At 51.6% G+C, this 21,338-nt stretch overlaps 1 protein-coding gene across 3 annotated transcripts in view; it reads right to left on the bottom strand.

The window, feature by feature from the left end:
- Nucleotides 1-21,338, bottom strand: part of LARGE1 (LARGE xylosyl- and glucuronyltransferase 1) — a 527,449-nt gene that overhangs the window by 479,845 nt on the left and 26,266 nt on the right. Inside the window, exon 1 of one of the 3 annotated variants that reach the window (XM_032346462.1) lies at nt 4,430-4,518. The exons of the other annotated variants lie outside the window; for them this stretch is intronic. The gene's annotated coding sequence lies outside the window, so the exon portion shown is untranslated. Of the gene's footprint in view, nt 1-4,429; nt 4,519-21,338 lie in introns of those variants that run through there. 3 annotated transcript variants of the gene reach the window in all.

Genomic DNA, 21,338 nt, shown 5'->3' with positions numbered 1-21,338 from the left:
TCAGGAGGAACTAGTTTACATTCTGCCTAGCATGTCAAGATTGGTGGACATTGGGAGATGTGGTCTAAGCCCCCCGTGCTGACTCTAGCAGGGTGAGTCGGTCAACCCATGCCTCGACCACCTCCTTCTCACTCCCAAGAGGAGGGTGAACTGGATCCGTGCTCTCTCTTGCCCGTGACCTTCCCTATTTCACCCCAATCACGCTGCTTTTCAGCCTAATGAAAAGAACACGAGGTATTTGGAAACGCAGCACAGGAGTTCACGTCGGCGACGCCTTCCACCTGTACCAGCCTTACTTCCAGATGTTGACAACAGGACATTTGCTTATGACGGGTCTCACATATCCACAGGCGTGCGGGAACACCACCCCGCCGTCCGTGTGTCCGCCAGAGAGAGCTGCAGTGACCAGCCTCACCCTGAGCAGGAACCCGAGAAACGGCAGGTGTGGGACGCTCGGTACACACGGCTGACGGATACATGAAAATGATCGACCAAGCATTCCTGTGGCAACGCCTGCCTTGACTGTCACACTTCAGAACACTCAGGACTGGATGATGTCTGTGGGTCTGGCTGTGTTTGATATTCTACAGTGATTTCTGCTAGGAGATGAGCTGGCCAGGAGGACGGGGCTGACACAGGGAAGCGATGTCCTCTACGTGGCCTGCAACGACCTCTGTCCTTTTCTGCCCTCACCCCATCACACCGAACACACAGCACCCCAAGCACGGCCCCATGACTGTGTGTTCCCCAGCATGTCCTTCATAGAATGACGGGACATTTCCAGTCCCATGCATGTGGATTCTTCCCATCAAAGGGCTCCCTGTATACTCTTTTATGCTCATTCACCCAGTGTCCTTTTCCAGGCTGCCCAGGCCCTGGTTTGGGCCACCAGAGACCATTAGTCACGTCTAATTCCACGCGTTTCACATTTTCTGCGTGTCAACCCCGTGGCGGGCTCAGCATACCGACATGACAGTGACCATGACTGAGCTCGAGGGGCTAAAAAACAAGCAGGGGCCCAAACCTCCGAATGAAATGGGTTCCAAGATGTGCTTCAGGAGAATTAAAGAAGATGGTGGGAATTCAGGGCAGCAGTGGCTGATTCCAGAGGTGGGAAGTGGAGTAAGGCTCTTGGACTTGCTGGAAATGAGAATTTGGACAGGGAAAGTGGGCGGGGGAGGGGAAGGAGATCCCTTGGTTCCAAATACTCATTCATGACACTTGTGCCTCTCTCAAAGTCCTTTCCCCAGATCCATTTTGCCCTTGGAGCCGTGCCCTCTCTGACCCCGAGACTTCGGCCAGCAGTCTCCCATTTTTCGCTTGTCAGTTGGCTATTTCGTGCTTGTCCTGACCCTTCCAGGCCTGCTCACCTTCCCCGTTCTCTGGGCGCTGACCCAAGACAGCACTCTCCGAGTTGGCATTAAGTGTGGCAAGGCTAAAATTAGGACTGTTTCCATAGATATCTAGACTTCTCTGTAGCAAATCTGTTCGGCTCCCAAGTGAAAAAAAAAAAAAAAAAATTTTTTTTTTTTCCATTCTATCTGCAAAAGGAACCGGGGTGGGGGGAGGTGGGGTTTGGAAAATCCAAGCTGGCTAATGTCTGGACATGCCTTTGAGCCTTCCTGAGCCCACAGGAAGGGAAAGAGGAGCCTTCCCTGGTCTGCGCAGTGGCACGCACTGGGGTTGGTCTTCAGTGGGTTATTAAGCCCCTACCACAAAGGAAAGACAGTAAGTATGGGCCACCCACACACTCGGCCTCATGTCATCAGAAGACGGGGTCCCCTCCAGGAAGTGGTCCTACTTTCTCCCATCTCAAAGACACAACGCAGGTCAGTGAGGTCAAGGAACTGGCTGGCCCTATATGATGGGCCACACCATTCACAGTTAATACACGGGAAGCCTCGTATTTCAACCAACAGTTAAAACATGAGGCTCAAAGATGTTCGGAGAACCCCCTCATGGCCACCCAGCAAAGGGCTGTCACAGTGTTAATGATGAAACGGTAACAGTAATAACAGGCACAGCTTACACCTGCCGGCATGGTTTTGTTCTAGGTTCTGTGCCCAACGCTTCTCTGAAGTCACTCATTCCATCCTTGTTAAGGGCTGAATGGATATGTGGAAGTCTAAGCCCCAGCAACTCAGAATGTAACCTTATTTGGAAACAGAGTCATGGCAGATATAATTAAATTAAGATGAGGTCATACGGGAATAGGGTGGGTCCTTGAATCCAGTAACGACCGGTGTCCTTATGAGAGGACCACATGAAGACAGATTGAAAAAACACCCATGATCCCAGGGGACAGGGGTGAGGTGTCCACAAGCCAGGGACCACCAGAGATGGCTGGTGACCACCAAAAGCCAGGAGGAGGAGAGAAGGGTCCTCTGACGGGTTTGGGAGGGGACGTGGCCCTGCTGATACACCTTGACTTCAGAATCCCAGCTTCCAGAGGTCTCTTCTTTCCAACTGTCCCATATGTGGCGTTTGGCACAGCAGCCATGGGTGACCCATACGATCCTCAGCACAATTCCATGAACATGTGGGTACGAAGACAGCCAAGCTTTACACATGAGGGCACCAAGGCTGCACTGATAGCAAATAATACTGGTAACAACGACCAACCTGGCACTAAGTGCTTCACACATAATAACCTGCGTGGTCCCTGCAAAGCCCACCACAACCCCATAAAGTCCTCCCATTTTAAAGAGAGGGAGGCACAGAAAGGTTAAGTAATTTGCCTGAGGTCACACAGCATGTAAGTGGTGGAGTTGGGATTCAGGCTCAAACCCGGAAATAGGGCTCTTATCCACTATAAACCCCTGATGCCAGGAGGGAGCCTCTAATCAGGACTTGGGACTTGGGTGGTCCGGTTTTAAAGCCCACATCCTTGGCTTCTGTCTCAACTTTGTATTCCACCTGCCAAAGAGAATGCACGGCACTTAGGGGCCCTCAAAACGCTTATTTGAGACACAAACAAATTAATTAAATGAGCAGGGGCTTGCCTACATCCCATTAATTCAAATTAAATTCAAATTAGTTCATTTTAGCAGTTAAAACTGACCCAGGTCCATATGGGCAACAGAAAACAGGAAAAAAAGCAATTAGGGCATCTCCAGTACTAAGCAGGGAAGGTGAAATAAAGCTCCACACTTACAAAGCCTCTATGTACTCCATCATTTCCATAAATGTTTACTGAGTGCCTACTATGTGCCAGCATGGTATGGTGTCAGGCCACAGGAGTGCAAAAGTCACAGCTCCAGCCTAGCAAGGACACGGCAGAGGTGTGGCAGGAGGACGGAGTGGAGGTACCTAAACTTGCCAGGTGCACAGCATGGGCTCCAGAACAGGGGACATCTGAATTGCATCTTCAATTTCAGCTTCTTGCTTATTTTAAGGCCCACCCAAACAGCTCCCATCCCCACGCACACAGATCTCTTTCCTCCCTCCCCCACTCCTTTTTTTCCTCTCAACTTTTCCCTGAAACAGATTTTTCTCACTGCACGAACCACATTGGCGCACATTTAGCAATGTTCAATTTTCATGATCACTCATCTCCAGCGGAGGAAACAGAATGAATTGTTCACCTTTGGAGAAAAAAAAAAAGGGTTTTTGGGGGAGTCAGAGCCTTGCAGAACTCAAGTTAACAGACAACTAGTGATGGTTACTAGGTTAACTCAGCTAAACTAGTCCTCATTTGTTCACAGAAAAACAGATTACTGTATTCTTTATCAACACATGAGGAAAAGACAGTACTAGGAACAGGGGAGGGGGAGCAACGTGGGGAGTGGGGCTCCGGGAGCCAAGGAAGAAGGATCCAGAAGAGAGATGTGTCCCGTCACCAGCATTTCAGCCAGCTACTTGGCCACTGCCGAGTCACTCCACACACAGCAGGTGGGCACGGTCACCATGCAGCGCGTGGCTTGGCAGTAAGGATGAAGGTTCCGACGTGCCCCTTTAAAGGAGCAAGCACAGTGATTCCAAGATCAGGTGCACTTCTTATATGAACTTGCCTAATCCCCTACTCTCACCCCAGCACAACCCCACGAAGCCATCCCTTTTAGAGAGGAAAGTGAGGCGAGAAACGGACACACAGTCCGTGCTCCCCATGCCTGTTACAAACAGTCTTCACCGCCAAAGAATGTGAACGCGGTGCCCAGGGCAAACGAGCAACTTTGCTTCTCCTTCCCTGTGGCCGTCACCACCACCGAGCTGTGCCCAAGCCCGGGCCGGGCCGCTTACGTCCACGTCTGGGGAACAAGTTCTCAGGGCCGGTGTGTAAGGAGCAGGCGTTAGGCCGGTGCTGGGAGCTGGTCTTCCTGGAGCACACGGGCGGGAAGGGCAGACCCGTGGGAGAGGCCCACGGAACGGACCTCGCCGGGCCAACAAACACTAAAATTGGATCCTTCCACCAGGAAACATGCCCACTCACCTCTGGCCTGGAGGAGAGAGGCCTGCCGCTACGGAGGGGATGCAGAACGGGCCGCCTGGGACAGCTCGGCTCTCCGGGGGCCCGACAGAAGCCAGCAGAATCAGACCCCGATCGGGCACCCACCTCACTCCTGAAAGAGCTCGCCTCTGTGTTTGGGTTTATTATTTCTGCACTGCCACAAAAAGCCCTTGGATCGGCGTGAGTATTTCTTTTTTTAACCCCCCTGGCATGAGCAGCGCACGGCAGAGGCACGCCTCGATTAGCTCAAGCTGTTCCTGGACTAATGAGACACACCGCGGAGTTTATCTGTGTAGACTCTGCTGAAAGATGCGGGGTGGGGCGCGGGGCCCTGCTCCCCTCCCCGCACGGAGGGCGGGGTCCCGGGCTGGGGTGGCTTCTCGGAAACTCTGCAGCAGGTGGGCAACCCACAGGGCCCAGCCCAAGAGCAGCCCCCCGCCCCCCCCTCCCTCCGCCCTGAGACGCAGCACAAGTCAGGAGGCACTGGGGTGGGCGTCAGGAGGCTGGGCCACTCACCACCTACATGCCCAACGGTGGGCCAGTCTGCCACCCAGCAGCACCCCATCGGGGGCCTGCAGTCTATCTGGGCACTAACATTGTGGGACCCTGCTCTGCAGCCCCCGCCCCCACCTCACATCCCTCCGCCCTGTCCGCCCCCACCAGGCTGGCATCTGCCTCCCACTCCGGGCTTGTCCTGCCCTCCTCCAGGCACAAAAACCCAAATACAGCTACTGATTTCACCTCCTCCTCCTGAGCCTCCACCCCCACCCCTGCTCGTCCCCTCCCCCCTCCCCGCACCCCTACTGCGTTTTCTCTCCTCCTCCCTCCCTCCTTTCTCGCCTCAGGGAACATCAATGAGAACGTGGTACCTTCTTTCCACAGACGGCCCCATGCCACCCCACCTCTGACAACCCAAAAAATCTCCTCTTTCCCGGCCGACTGGGTCCTTTCCTAGAGTCACTGCCCATCCCGAGCCCCACAAGGGACTGAAGGCCAGAAGGGTCCAGCCAGCCTGGGCAACACCCGCTCAGTCATGGGTGGGACGGCGGGCCTTCGTGTCTAAGACTACGCGGCAACCATCTTTTCCACGCCGAGGCGTCTCCTCTCTCGTGGGCACGTCCACCGAGGCGAGCAAAGGTAAGCCTCTAGTCCGATCAGACCTTAGAACTGATCCACAAAGGTCTCAAGACACAACGCAAACACCAAGGCAATGGAGCAGCTGACATGAGGCGATTCACTCAAAACTGATCATAAAATAAAGAGCATCTACCCTGTTGTTTCCTGGAGCAATGTGGTGGGGGGCGGGGGGGGGGCGGGTGAAATATATTTAAACCTTAGTGGATTCAATAACCCCATTCACTGGAAAGCCTGCAGGAGGCTCCTCCAGGTCCACATTCGACCCCAGCAGCTTACTGGCTGTGCAACCTGAGCCAGGAAATGGCCCTCTCTGTGCCTCAGTTTCTCTGTCTGTAAACCAGGAATACTGAACTATGTAGCACACCAGACCGCCCAGGGACTAGAAGTGATTCTCTGCTCTTCTCCTTCTTCCTCTCCTCCACCATCATCATCATCATCCATGAAAGTTCACTGAGCCTTTAACACGCCAGGCAATAATCTCAGTGCTTCACATGGATGGATTCATTCACACAACTGAGAGGTACAGACTGTTGAGATCTTCATTTCACAGATGACCAGAGAGGTCAAGGAACTTGCCCAAGGTCACACAGCTAAGCAGAGGGTGTGGAATTCAGCCCGAGACAATCTGGCTCCAGAGCCACGCCATTCAATCTCGGATGTCAGGCCCCATGGCCAGCAAAGAGTAAACCCTTCAGCAACGGACTTGCTAGGATTATTATAATAATATTGGCTTTATTTTTATAAGAACCATTGCCTCAGAGGGATGATTTTATTTTGCCGTTTTGAATTAAATTTCGGTCCCGGGGGCACCAGGCCTGGCGTAATAGCTTCTATTTCTGCCTGCTATCCACTCCCATCATAGCGGAGAGAAAGCCCGGCTGAGGGGACTGCCTGCTTGCAGTTTTATGGGTCACACTGCATTCTCTGGGCCAAAGAGGCTGGGGGGTAGCTGCATTCGGGAACTGTTGGCAAATCAATCTGTGGCCAGGGCCAAGTGCAGAATGACAGCTACCACCTGTCCCTCTTGACTGGAGAACGGCGGGGGCACGGGGCCGGGCTACAGAGAGAGCAAGGTTCCCCAGCCTGAAACACAGATGCCCACCTCCAACCATCCAAGGAGCCTCCCGGCCAGGCAGGCGCTGCCCTCCCCAGCTTGCCATGCCAGCGCTCTCCCCTGAGCAGCCCCAGCCATGCCCCCAGAGCGGGAGACCAGTGTACTTGGCAGCACAGAGTCCTTTGACTTTGGTGGGAGTGAGCCCTTGGACTCCGTTTAATTGAAAGCTTCCCCCAACAGAGCCCAAGTGTGCTTGTCAGCAGCAAGCGGGGGTGGGAAGCATGGGACAATGAGGAACACTCCTGCCCACCTGCAGAAGCCCCCTGCTACCCGCCCCACCTGGATGGGCTCTGCCAGCCAAGTCACTCTGGAGGGTGAGTGTGGCCTCTGGACGGATCCAGCACCCTGGGCTCTGAGCCGGGATGGCTGGTCCCTCCTCTGCAGCACCAGGGAAGCCACCCCAGATACTGCTCAGTCCAGAAGTCTCAACCTGGACGTCCAGATCTTAGGATTTTAGAAAAAGTCTCATGGAAGGAAACCTATGGACATGGGATGGTCAAGAACCCAGGTTTTGGAGCCCTCCAGGTCTGCATCAAATCGCTGATCTATGCTCAAGCCATGAGACATGGGCAAGCTGTACTTCCCTCTCGGGCCCTCAGTTTCTCATCTGTGCAATGGACACAAGAACCAGGTTAGAACTCTAACCCTGGAGAATATCAGCACTGCAAGATAGAAACAAACTGCCCCCCCCATCTCAGTCATCGGGATTTCTCAAAAGCATGGGCACATGAAGGCAGTCTCTAAAGTCAGAAGTTGGGGAGCAGATGTTCTCAGGAGGGCAAGGGTGAAGGGTGGAGAAAGGCTCTGGGGTACTGCTCATGTCCTATCTCTTGATTGGGGAACTGGTTATAAAGGTAGGCTCCCCTTGTAAAAATACATCAAGCTGCAGCACACTTTGTTTTCTGTACTTTGCTGCTTGTAGAATATGCTATATTTCAGTTTTTTTAATTTGCTAGAAAAACAAACAAAATAAACCTTTGGCATGAGATGTGCAAACTGGCCTCTGTCCTCCGTTCAAAGCAAGAACTCTAGATGTGAACACGCGTCTTTCCACAAGAGCCCCCTTCACCGGGGCCTGTATTTAGGAGGCCATCCCGTAACGGCAGAGCTGCCCCTGCAAGCCCGAGGTGGGGCTCAGGGATCATCATCCCCGCTGACTTCCACAAATATTTATCAAGAAGCTAGTATGTGCCAGGCATGGGTCTAGATGTGAGCCAAATGTAGAAGGCCCCTTCTTTAGACAGGCTTATTCTGTGGGCCCGAGGGAAGCAAGGAAGGAGCGGCATTTACGGAGGCCCTGCTGTGTATAGTCATGGTGCCCGGGGCAGCGCACTTGGCATACGGCGTAAACTGAACACTTCCGCAAAGTTCATCCTCATCCAGCGGATACTGGGGCCTTCCTGCCCCTAAATCTCTGGTGCAAACTACCCAGTCCATGCCAAACGCAAGCCCAAAGCCATCTGGAAGATTCAGTTCCTCCAAGATTTTATTTTTTGAGAGAGAGAGCAAGCAGGAGCAGGGGCAGACGGAGAAACAGTCTTAGACAGGCTCCCAGCCCAACACGGGGTTTGATCCCATGACCCTAAGATCATGACCTGAGCCACAATCAAGCAGCAGATACTTAACCGACTGAGCCACCTAGGGTCGCCCTCCAAGATTTTTTGAAGTCACGAGCAAAACAGGGCTTCAGAGACTGCTCATCTGAGTTCGACCCTCAGCTGTGCAACTCTGGGTAGGTTACTTAACATCTCTGTGTCGATTTTCCCATTCTCAACATAGGAGAAATGATGACCTGTTAGGGTTCCATGAGGACTGAATGAGAGGACCCAGCGGGAGCCTTAGAACGGTGCCAGACACAGAGAGGCTGCTGTGATTCATGTGATTTCTGCCTATTCCTAGTGCCCTAACCCCTTCCCCCATGGCCTTCCGTGAAACTGATCCCCGTCTGCATGTTCCACAGAAATCCACACACACAAAGCATCCACTGTGGTCTCCGTGGCTCATTTATCTTCTCGTCCCTCTCCGGGAGGGGAAGCACGGACAGGAGAGAGAGACACAGAGACACACAGATGGAGAGAGGGCGGAAGAGCCGCCACATAGTGGCTGTGGCTGGTCCCACGACCCGCACCGAGAGCCCCACTCGTCTTGCGCGGGTCTGCACCCAGCCGTGCTCCAACTCTAAGCCATGCCCCAGATTTCACAGAATTACTGTGAAATAAAGAAGGGAAAATTGTGTGGTAATTTTTATATGTATTTTGGTTACACTGACCTAAATACAACCGATTATTAGAATTCGTTTCACCTATTTCTTTTTACCTTTTTTTTTTCCAACCGTAGCCACTGGAAAGCTTTAAATCACCTATGCGGTCTCCATTTCTATCGGACCATCCAGCTGTAGCTGATCAAGGTTTTCTCCTACACAAGGCAGTTGCCTCCTACAAAGGCGTTTTCATCCTTGTCCTTAAAATCAATGTTTCACTCGATACGTAAATATATGTGAGATAAAATGCCACGGGGGGCAGAAACTCCATCCTTGAGGGAGGAAATGAGTCTGCCCAAGGTCATAGGTTTTCCAAAGGGGGTTGGGCAGAAAAGGCACTCCCCCATCCTCCCCCACCCCGCTGTGTCCCCACTGATCCAACCAGATGCTGAGCCGAGCTTTGCACCACCTCACCTATGTCTCCAAGTGCCCCACACCATCACCTCCAAGAGAGAGGGAAGAATGGAACAAGGCAAGTCCTGGCCACCACAATCACCACCAGGTCACTGTGCTTTACCCTGTGAGATCATTTGGTACCTCGAGGGGAGACGAGGCTCACACAAGGTGTGAATGAACGTCTGCAGGGATAAAACCAGGACATGCGATAGTCTGATCCCTTTCGCGGCAGGCCCTGTAAGACACTTCCAGTCTCGGGTCCTTCTCACACCAGGCACACTCAAGGGACCCGACAGACCTCAGGGCTCCCTGCCACAGCAGGGCTCACCGTGGGTCAAGCACGCTGCGTCTTAGGTGGCATCCTTAACGCCAGACGGGGAAACTGACTCACAGGAAGGTGCAGGATGTGCCCAGTCACCCAGCTAACCAGCGGCAGGGCACCAAATCAGCCCCTGGTCGTCAACTACAAATCCACCCCTCACTTCAGGCCTCCGCGAACCCTTGCTGCTGTGCGAAAATACCCTTTTACCCCATTTTTCGGTGACGTTAACACTGCTTGCTCTCTTTTCCTAAGACGAATCACTCCCTCCCTTCGTCCCCATGAACTTCAAACACCATCTATCCTGTGCCTCCTACAAAGGGTTAGAATTCACTGCTTATGTGTCTGTTACCACCATCAACAGTGTCGGGCTCTTTGCAGGAGAAGCTACTCTTTATCCATAAATGTACCTTCAGTTCCTGGCCCAGAATCAGGCACGCAGGAATTACTCAATAAGTATCTGCTGACTGAAAGAAATGATCAACCAAGCAACCCTTCTTGACACTGTTTTTGCTCTGAATACCTTTTCCAACCAGCTTCCTTCTCCTGCGTTCTGATGTTCCTCCCCACGGGTGGCTTCTCCACCAATCTGTCTGCGTGGAGAGAAGCCAAACGCATCGCTTTCCATTGTAGCTTGGTAACACCAATTGTCACCTCTCCGCTTTTATTAATTGCTGGGTTAATCAAGCACTCCAAATTGTGCCCACCCACGCTAACATATGAGAGCGTCTCTGGATGACCAAGGAAGCAGGTTTAAGCTGAAGCAAAAGGCAGGATCTCAGAGCCTTCCGGACCCAGTCTGGATGCCATATTTCTCAGACTACGTGGGCCCAAGTCACATCCGACGGAAGGACAGTCTTGACCAGAACCTCCGCCGTCCAGGGTTTCCGTGCAGCAGGTGGGTATTGGGGTGAACGCCGACGTACGTTCCCATCTGAGCGCCATCCCCCTCCCCAAGGAGCTTGCTGCTGTCATGCCAGCTTGCAGGTAAGGCCACGGAGGCTCAGCTGAGACATGGCCACAGACTCGCCCAGGGCCACTGTGCAGATCTGCACAAGGCCCACCCGGTCCCTGCGGTCCAGGACAGGAGAGCCACATTCCTGCCTCCCCCTGGGGCCCAGCCCCCTCTCCCCGACCCACCTGCCTCGCTCTGGTCCCCTTCCCGAAGCGGGGCTGCCCCATGTGCTCCAGGTTTTCTTTCCTCCGAGTGCGTTTCTCCATCCCTCCCCGACGTACACTACGCGGTGAAGCCATTTCCATCAGAGCCTCCAGCTGAATCTCGCTGTCAAATTCCAGGACAAGTTTTCCTACAGACGTTTTCGTTCCCTCTGCTTCTCTCGCTGAGGGTGACACGGGCGCCGACGGAGGTGCGGTCCCCCCTTCACACGCGCCTGTCTCCGCACCATTTTGGGAGCAGCAAACACAGGAGCGGAGGGAGGAACAAAGGAGAAGACTCAAGATGTGCGCTCATGTATTTTTCAGGCTTCTGATTGCAAAGAATTATGTCATCCTTCCAAACTGTCCCCTTCCACTTTAGAAAAAAAGCAGCTTTTTGCGTGCTCAATAAAGACGCCACGCAGGCCACGAGGCCGACCCGTGATGACATCCCCTGACGGGCTTCCATATGGAGAGTCTAACATTCCCGATGCCTTTGCCATGTACTCCCTTTGCAGAAGCACAGTTACGAGCACCCCTGGGACGGAGAATGGAGTTGTGCGCACAAGACATGTGGCCCAGCTTCCTGTCCAGCTCTGCGAGCAAACCGCTCAAAAGCCTGCAGCGGGCCTGAGAGCCCCCAGGGGTCCCCGTGCTAAGCCGCCAGGCGAAGTCACCTCTTGTTCCCCGAATGAGCAGAGCAGGTGGAGAACTCAAAGGGAAGGCATGCACCTGTGTGGGAAGGCTGATCTAAGCCTCTCCGCCCAGAGAGGAGTCTAGGAAAAGGAAGGTAGGTAATAAACCGACCCCTTTCAAAGGGGAGGGGGAGGCTGGTTCAGAAGCAAGGTCTTCTTTGATTAAACTACTTGTCAACCGCAAAAGATCACAGCAAAGACTCATGGCTGTTTTTGTTTGTTTGGTTTATCATCAAAATATAAACCCCCATTTGAAAAGTTGTGTTGAATTCGTAGCTCCCTCTTCCAGGATGCTATAGAATAAAGACTCAGCGCACCTCATTGTGACCAAGAACCACCTCGATTAAGGGTCAAGGGGACGGTTACGAGGAACAGTGCGGGGACGCCTCACCTGTGTATGAGGACATGGACACTGACATCTGGGACTCGTTCTCCAGGACAGAAGGTGGACTGCAAAAGTCCCCAAGGCAGCAACGACCAGGACCAACCCATGCCACAGAAGTCTCCCCCAACGTGCACAGAGTAGACGTTAACACCCTTCTCACGCCTGCCGACCGCCTCTGCCCTTCCTCCTCCTTGTCCTTCTGCTTGATGAAAAAGGCCAGTGACCCAGGGCCAAGGAAATCCTATGTTTAAAGCCGTCCAACTTCTACCCAGATCTCGCCAAGCAGCTCCCACTCTCGCCCCCGGCAGTCACAAGTAGCCAGGAGACACGCCAGCAAGAAACACTGGGAAAACAGCTCCACTGAAATTCAACTAGGAAAGCCAGGGCTATCTCATCAGGAGAAATGGAACAGGACTGCTGACCTTTGTCAAAGGAAGGAACTAATGACAGTAAATAATGCACTTTGCAAATGAAAGTTCCATACATCCCACAGAGCAATAAAATGCCCTTAATCAGCTCACTGTAGCAATTCCAGTCAATCCCAGAGCTCGGTCTCCTAACAACAGGTGTGGGTTACAAAAATGAGCCCCAACTTTTATTTCCTTCTGTTGTTCTTATACGCTCTCTGCTAGGATTACCTTGAACTCCAAGAACCCAATATTATGGGGATTTCAACAGACTGATGGAGCCCTCTTTTCGATTTATTGTTCCATACTCCAATCTTTCCCACGACGGGCCACAAATCACCCTGCCTCTCCACAAATCCAGGGAGGCCATGAGACACGACAGAGAGCTGGATGAATTATGTGGACAATGGGAAGACTCGTCACTTTGTGCCCCGGCTTCCCAATCAATAACCCAAGAAAGCTGGGTGAGAACATCCGCACAGACCTGCTAGGCCACCAACCCCGGGGGGAGACCATGCAGTGGAAGCCTGTTACAGCCTCGGCTCTTAAACCCGTTCCCGTGTGACACGACAGAAGAGAGAGCACACAGACTAGGGAAGATCCTCAACAGAGGAGGGTCCTGATTGACCCTGAGAAATGGGTGGGCTCAGGCCACTCCTCTAAGGGCCCCAGCCCATCACTGGAACCACTGAGCCTCCACTCCTCTCGGACCTCATCCTCCACTACTTTCCTCTATGCTCCCTGCGTCCCAGACACTGACCTCCTGTGGCCTCTCAATTAGCAACTGAAAAATGACATCAGGGCCTTTGCACTTATCCCAGCTCCTTCTCCCAGTAACTCCAGGACTCTCTCCTTTACCTTTTCTGATGGTTTGCTCAAATCACCTCCAAGAATCCCAATCTGAGCAACTGCAACTTGCTAACTCTACCCCCAACCCTCCCTCTTTGGCGTCAGCAATTTCATTTTCTCCCTGGGACTCTTACCACCCCAGAAGTCTCGATATATTCTGCTTCTTTTGTTAGTGCGTCTCCCTCAACTGGAACATAAGGTCCTGGGGGGCAGAAAGGCAGCTCACAGGATGGGTCTGGATCAACACTGGCTACCTTCACTGACAACCATTTACTAGTCATTCCTGAGCAGACGGACTGTCCCTCCAGGCTGCGAGGAACACATCAATTTAAAGCACTTGTGCTGTTGCAAAGAATGGTCCTGGATCCCAGGCTATGGAACCTCTTTCCTATGATGGTATGAAAGCATAGACTCTTACACACAGCAGTGGCTCGGGGTGAGTCGGCCCCGGAGCAGCTGCCCACTTACCCATATCTATTCTGAGGCCCCAACACCGAGCCATCCCACAGTCGCACGCCCAGGTGAAGCACGTGACATGAGGAGGACCGTGCCGCATCCAAGCGACTGTGAGTTTGGCTGGAATGTCACAAACCGAGCATGGAATCAATCAGTGGGAGACGCAGCCGGGCCAGATGGGGGTAGGCCCTGCAAGGCCAGATGCCACCGTCCTGCCGAGTTGCCAGATTCTTGAGGTCACTGCTTACACGGCTGAGGGCTGGCAACCCGGCCTTCAGTCCGCCTGCGCTGGGAAGGGAGGCCTCCCCTCTCCTGCAAATCACACACAAGCGGTGACACCAAAAGCCAATGCTTGCCTCCAGGGGACAATGACTAGGTTCCACCAGCTGCTCAAGGCAACCTCCTGCATGTTCTCTGAAGCCCAAGCTCCCTACAGGCTCTGAGAGGCCTGCCAAGTTTAAAGGCAGAGTCTCCCTGAGCCCGTGATGCTACCAAGAGCAGGTGCATTCCTGAGGCTTTGGGGGAGAGGGATGCAAGTGGGGGGGAAGAAAAAAACAAAACAAAAGAACCCACAATTTTGTAATAAAAGGCCAGGCAAGAACCATGGAGGATAGGAGTAACCACATGTGTGAGCGCTGAGCTAGGCAGTTTTCACATGATGACCCCTTTCGTTCTAACGCTGACGCCACATTAGCATTTCATTGTTACCAACCCAGAAACCAAGGATCGGACATAAGGAGTCATCCGGTCCAGCCAGAAAGTGACGGAGCTTGCTTTCACCCCTGGTCTGTACGGCACAAGGGTGTAAATCTCACTAGCAACACTGCCTTTCATAGAACCAAGAGATCTATCCCTTTTGCAGGTGCTGAGAAGATAATAAAGTTGCCACTGAGTCCCTTTGTCACAAGCTGGTGTGGCAGGTGACCCTCGGCGGGGGAGGTGGGGGGGGGGGCTCGGGGAGGGAGTAGCTGGAACTCCAGACTGGAATCCAGAAGCACACCTTCCTTTTGATGGCCGAATGACAGGTGGAGGTGACAGGACCTTGAAGTCCTAAGACCCAAGTGCAAATCAACCCTCTGAAGCCTCAGTCTGTTTATCTGCAAAACAGGAATGTCAATCCCATACCCGCCTCCCATGATTGCAGTAAGGACCTTATAATGTTTATTGACAAGGCAATAAAAGGCTTGTTTGTGTGCTCTGCGACCTGTAAAAGGCAGTTAGAACAAAGTTATAATTACGATGAAAGCCAGTGAGTGACACCCATGAAGAAGCTGAACATTAGGCATAAACAGCTCAGCCACCCTCCAGAGAAAAGCGTGGGTTCACCCGAATTACAATTTCCTACTTACCTCCCACTCAAGCCTGAGTCTCTCTAAACTTCATAAAGGACAAGAATGTAGACCTTATACCGACCTTCCAGGAGACGCCCAGTCTAGAAAGGGGGGCTTCAATGATAAACTCCCCTGGTCCGCGTCCCAGGGAAACAGTCAAGCTGAGCCGCAGGCTGCTGGTGTCCTCCTTTTTGAGCCCATCAGACAGGGACCCAGGGAAGTCCTCCCCCTGCTGCTCAGCAGGAACACGTGGACCGGATACACTCCTATGCCCCCCCTTCCTCCACCTGGAGCACGGCCTTTCTCCTTTGGGCCATCCCTCTTACACAGTGTTCCCCCAGCCTGAGCGACCAGGGACCACATGTATAGAAAAGAAGTTGACAGGGAACCCTTGTTTTGGATCAGGTTGTGTTTTTTTTTGTATTATTTAAGCATTAGAATGTAAAAAATTAAAATTTAAAAAATGATGTAAACACATATTTATCGAGGGCTAAGTGCCAGGCACTTGGGCTGGGCACTACAGATGGAGCAACAAAGAGGTACCCCCAGCCCTCACGAAGCTTCCACTCCAGCAAATCACCCAGGAAAGAAAGGAACCAAAACATCCCACAAAAACTGTAACAATCAACAGGGAAAATGGTCTCAAAGCTCTTTTAAAAAACACAGGTTAGGGCGCCTGGGTGGCTCAGACGGTTGAGTGTCTGCTCTTGACTGTGGCTTATGTCATGATCTCAGGGTCATGAGATCAAGCCCCGCATCAGGCTCCACGCTCAATGCAGTCTGCTTCCTGTTCTCTCTCCCTCTCCGTATGCCACTTGCACGTGTGTGCTCTCCTGCCCTCTCTCTCTAAAATAAATCAGTAACCAAAATCTTACACACACACACACACACACACACACACACACACACACACACACAGAGTCTGCAAGTTTGGACCTGAACAAGGCAGTGTGGGAGGACTGAGGGCTGGCAGGTAAACTGAGGCTGGGGAGTTCCATGGCCGTGGTGAGGGATGAGGGCAGACTGCCGGGTGAAGAGCAGGGGCCACCAACATCCAATGGGGGCCGCACGCCCAGGACCTGTGGTTCTAACACAACCAGCGTAAGTTTAAATTAACTCAAGGTCATCATCCATGCTGAACCTGTTGGGTCGGTGGCTCCAGGAATGCAGGAGGAGTAACAGAAGTGACCGCCGCCATCTTCCAGTCCCCTCCCCCCACCTTCCTTAACCTAGACTCTCCCGCCAAAAGGGTGTACGCCCAGGTCACATCTCCATAGGTGACCCGATACCTATGCAGGAAACAGGAGTATCAGGAGGCCTCACCCCATACCTTCCAATCACCACATATGGATGTGAGCCCATGCCCTACCTTGGCCCAATAAAAGACCCCCACCAACTCCCTCCCAGTGCGACTTCCTCGACTCGCCCTTTCTGAGTCCCAGAACCTCGCCCGAGGGTGCCCACCTCCTCCCAGCGCGACTTTCCTGGCTCCCCTTCTCCTGAGCCCTGAAACCTCACCGGAGAGTGCCTTTAATAAATCTTGCCTTGCACCCACCTTGCCTGGTGTCAAGTTTATCTCGCCTGCGAAACTTGACAGAACCTAAACCAGCACTCTCTCGAGGGAGCATGGTTGGCTCCCCTCAAGTCAACCAGATTCTTTTGAGGTTAGTGGACCCCCCGGCCTTGTGCCTCCTTGATGTTGGAAACACTGTGGAACGGCCCCAATGCCTCCATCATGGTAAGGAGCCCCATCCCTCACCGACGAGCTTCACGTAACTGAACGGGAACCACTTGGTCCCAATGCAATGGCTCAGTGGTGCAGATCCGGGGCCGGAATCTGGTTAGAGGTGGTCACACAGATGACCCAGAAGACACTTACATTGGTTTGAGATGACATCAAAGCATCAATTTAGAAAAATTTAAGTGGGGAAAAAATGCAGTAATGGTGCTTGTGAGAGCCAGTACTTCTAGCACACATGGGGATGAGACTGGGGCTAACGCTCGTGGCTGAAAAGCACCTCCAATATGTCCTCACACTATACTCAGTTTCATAAAATGCCTCACCCTCTGTGGAGACGAGAAAGCCAGGAGTGCTTTCAGTAGCTCACTCGAGGTCGGTCACCCACACTGCCTGGTCCTGGGGCTTGGGTTCATCAGGACAGCCCCTCACCTCACTCCCCCAAAGAAAAGCCTCTCCTTTGAATTGTAAACAGCAGGTGTCTCCAGAAGTCTTACCCAGTTCCCTTCAGGAGCACCACGGATTTTCCTTTTAATTCCTGGAGCTTCTCCTCCAGCCTCCTCATTCAATATAAATGAAAAACCTTCTGACTCAAATGTATCCCCTTCCCATTGTACTTGTCAGATTTGCAAGTGGAGCCGTCTGACAACTTTGTGGCAAAGGTCCCAGACTCCCCCTCCCCTCCTGGGCCAGGGGGACTTCTGTGTCCTGAACCTACATTCCTTGGCTCCATTTATGACATCTTTTTCACCAGGAGAAAAGAAAACGTCTCCTTTGGAGTCCACCCATTCATAACTTCGAACCGAAATAATACTATATTTGGAAGCTATGCAAAAGAGTTTCCGGAAATAAACTTTTTTTTTTTTCCCCTCTTAGTTGCCTCTGAAGTTCTAACAGAGGCAAAAGTCAAATAGGGCCTCTGTTCCATCAACTCAAGTCCATCGCGCTAAGAACATTTGATCTGGGAAGGTAGGCCCTGGGCCTGCTACTTGCTGGGGGTCCCACAGGTGCTCGCCAGCAGGGAGGAAAGGAGACCCCGCCAACGCTCACCGAGGCACCCACATGAAATGTCAGCACAACAGACACGGGCTCCAGCTGCTGGTTCCCCCATAAGTGGGTGAGATCATTGGAACTGGGTCTGAAATGGAGAGTCTAGAGAAATGGTCTCGAGTGATGGGAAGGCAGGAGAGACGAGACGTGAACAGAAATCGATTCATTCATTTGCTGTTTACGGAGTGCTCATGAAGTAGAAAAGGTCCTAAGCTCAAAGCCGGAAATACAGGGAAACAGACACGGTCCCTGCCTCTGGTGGGGTGCACCATCTCCCGGAACAGAAAATGAAAAACACGGAGGCAGACATAAAGGACCAGCCGTCTCCACACAGAAAAGGACGCAGCCCCCACTCAAGTATCTGCCTATAAATAGGGACACCCCAGCTGGTACCTCCTGAGCCTTCCCAGTCCGGCAGACAAACTGGTTCCTTGGGAGCAGCCAAGAACATTAATGGACAGGTCGGCAAAGAGAAGGGGATGGGAAACCAATGATCTGTGGACTCCTGCTGAGTTTTAGGGACAGAGTCAGTACTGCTGAGGGAGCAAGACTCTGGGGGTTCAAATCCTAGTTTCCCCACAGGAGCCCTGGAGCTCTCAGTGGAGTTATCAAACTTCATTTTAAGGTGGGGATCGTCATCCTCTTTATCCCATTATAGGGCTTTCTGTGAAGATTCAAAACGTCAAATGAATCCATTCATGCAGAGGTCCAAGAGCACCTGGCACACAGCTGATGCTAAAACCAGAAAAAGAAAGAAAAAAGAAGAAGAAAGCCTAGATTTTTTTTTTTTAATTATCCTGTAGAAATCTAGGATGTGGATTTTTAATCTCAATTCCACAGATGAAGAAACAGGCTCAGAAAGTTATTAAGGAACGTCACCAAATTCTCACAGGTAAATGCCAGTGCCAGGATTCAGGTCTGGGTCAAGCTGAGAGTCATCAGTAAATAGCTGCAAAACCCAAGAGTCATTGTGTCTAAGTCTACTGAGGTTTGAACTGGCATGAGCTATTCCAAATTTATTTAATATCTGCAGAATTCAGAATTCGCTCTCTTCGCAAGAATCACTATCTTGGTGATTAGCCAACCTGACCAGGTAACAATTCCTCTAGTTGTTTAAGACAAAAATGGATCCCAGTTCTTTTTGTTATGCTGCCTCAGTTTCCCTAAAGCGACAAGCATTAGGGAAGCTGGAAACAAAAAGGTTACGAGATTACAGAGACTCGAGTTCTCACAGCTGTGTTGGTCCCAAGTGCAGCATCTCCCTCACCCAACAGGCAAGAACAACAAACATTTGTAACACGCACCTCCCGTGTCCCAGAAGCCACGCTGGGCACTGGGGGATGTGTGTATCATTTCTGTAAACTCACAGCTCCTCTGCAGGTAAGGCCCCTTGCTTCCCCCTGGCCTAATTCAGACTCGTTTGAGATGCATCTGAGTCCACCACTTCCAGAAGGTGCCCCCTTTCTTTGTTTTTCCGTGCTCTCCCAAATACCTGTCATTATTTTCAGGATCTCTATCACTGAACTGGCCTCATTGTTTTATAAAGATCGGTCCAGAAACCCATTTCCTTACCAGCTACGATTTCCGTACAAACACTATTCCTTCTTAATAGATTTATTTGGTTCTTTTTTCCCCTGAACAGATGCCATTTGAGGACATACTGTGTGCGAAACGTCTTCCTATGTGCTGGTCATACAAAAATGAACGGAGAGGATACCAATCTGACAGGAGACGTGGGTACAGGGAGTAGAATGTTACCATGTGGCTTAGCAAGTTACCTCCCTCTCCGGCTTGGTTAATTTACCTGGAAAATGGAATGCACATTAGTAGCTGTTACCGCCTCCTAGGTGAGGATGAGGATTACACGAGACCATGTCTGCAAAGCGCTGAGCGATGACATCCCTGGCACCCAGTACGTAAGCCAAAGACACGCTGTGCAGCTCTCTGTGACACGCGTTGGAAATACCGGCAGTCATCAAAGGGGGAATTCTGCTCTCTGACACCAATGTAGCTTCAAATCATAAGAGTCTTCTTTGGTCCAGCGAAAGCGAAGTCGTAAGATATATTTCTTGGGAAATCGGCACCCATGCCATTAGCTTTGATGAGAAATCAATATTGAAACATCACATTTTCTAAAGTTGGAAACCCAGTCAATGGTCCTTGATTCTGAACTTTTATGACACAGTCAAAGAACACCTTTTCAAAAGGCCACCCCATCCTTGAGGCCTCCCCTGATCACTCACCCAGCACACTCTCCTTCCTTGAACTACCTTTACTGAGTCCCTTCTCAGGCCCCTGAAGCACCTTCTCTGCCGTGGGGGAGCTAATGATCTTGTCCCGGCACCCCCCAGCACTGTCCCCAAACTCTAAGACTTGAGGATCCAGGTCAGAGCCATATTAATATCCTTCAACTAGGCTGCCCGTCACATCCTAACACTGTGTGACAAACTGTTCCAGAAAGCAGTGTCTAGAGGCCACCATCATTTACCTTCACTCAAGCACCTGCAGGTCACCTGGGACTCGGCAGATCTAGGGTGGCCTCTGCTTCTCAAAGTAGGCTCTGCGCCAAGTGTCTCTCATCCCACTCCCCCTCGGAAGAGGAGGCTACCAGGACATGCTGCTCTCATGGCAAAGGCACAGAGACAGAAAGAAAAGCAGAAGCACCCACGGTCTTCTAAGGTCCGGGGTCAGAGCTAGCACATGGTCACCTCTGTCTCGTCCTTCGGGTCAGAGCAGATCACACGGTGGAGTCTCAACTCAAAAGCAGAGGAAAGATACCACAAGTTTTAGGTAGGAATTCCAAGAATTCAGAAACATCCAGCAGCCAGGAGCCTTTTGACATGCAAAAATAATCCTCAGGCACTGAATGAATGAATGAGTGAATGAATGAATGAATGAATGCATGAAAACGAAGGGGCTTTCAGAGTTTTGTCAAGACACATGACAATTCACCAGCAGACACTGTGAGTCCTAAACCTGGTACATCAGCAACTCTCATTAAATAGTAGTTTGCTCCAGGTCCCTAGTCTCAACTGGACTTTAACTGGAGAGGCCAAATCTTAAAACCTTGTATGTATACGTTGCTGCTTTTCTCATGGATCTCAGATTGTGAAATAAATCAATACATCCATTCACACACGGGAGCCCGCGTGCGCGCACACATCGCGCCCTCTCGCTAAGAGAAGAAAAACGTGACAGTGTTTTGCATACATGGGGTGAGGGAGGGGACGCAAAAGGAGAAGGTGAAGAGGTGACTTTGAATCAAACCTACGGTGGTTAATTTTCATTTAACTACCTACCTGAGACTAGAGGCTCAGCAGAAGCACATTAAAGTCCGTGAACTTATGAAATGATGCATTATTGAAGCCACAGCAGGGGAAAGGGCTCAGTTTGGAAGACATAAAAGACTAAAACCTGCAGAACTGTCATTTTCCATTACAAGGTAACTGCTAAAAGAAAAAAATAAATTTTAATTAAGAAAGAAGACAACCGCTCCAAGAAGGTAGTTGAAAAAAAAAACATCGCTCTCCATTCCTCCTGCCCTAGGAAAGCCTGCAGTTCCTTCCGGAGCTCAACCACGGGAAAAAGTCTTAGATGAG

Source organism: Mustela erminea, chromosome 6 (genome assembly GCF_009829155.1).
Source record: "Mustela erminea isolate mMusErm1 chromosome 6, mMusErm1.Pri, whole genome shotgun sequence".
NCBI lineage: Eukaryota > Metazoa > Chordata > Mammalia > Carnivora > Mustelidae > Mustela > Mustela erminea.
The sequence above is the reverse complement of the archived record's forward strand: the minus strand, read 5'-3'. Positions and strand labels throughout refer to the sequence as shown.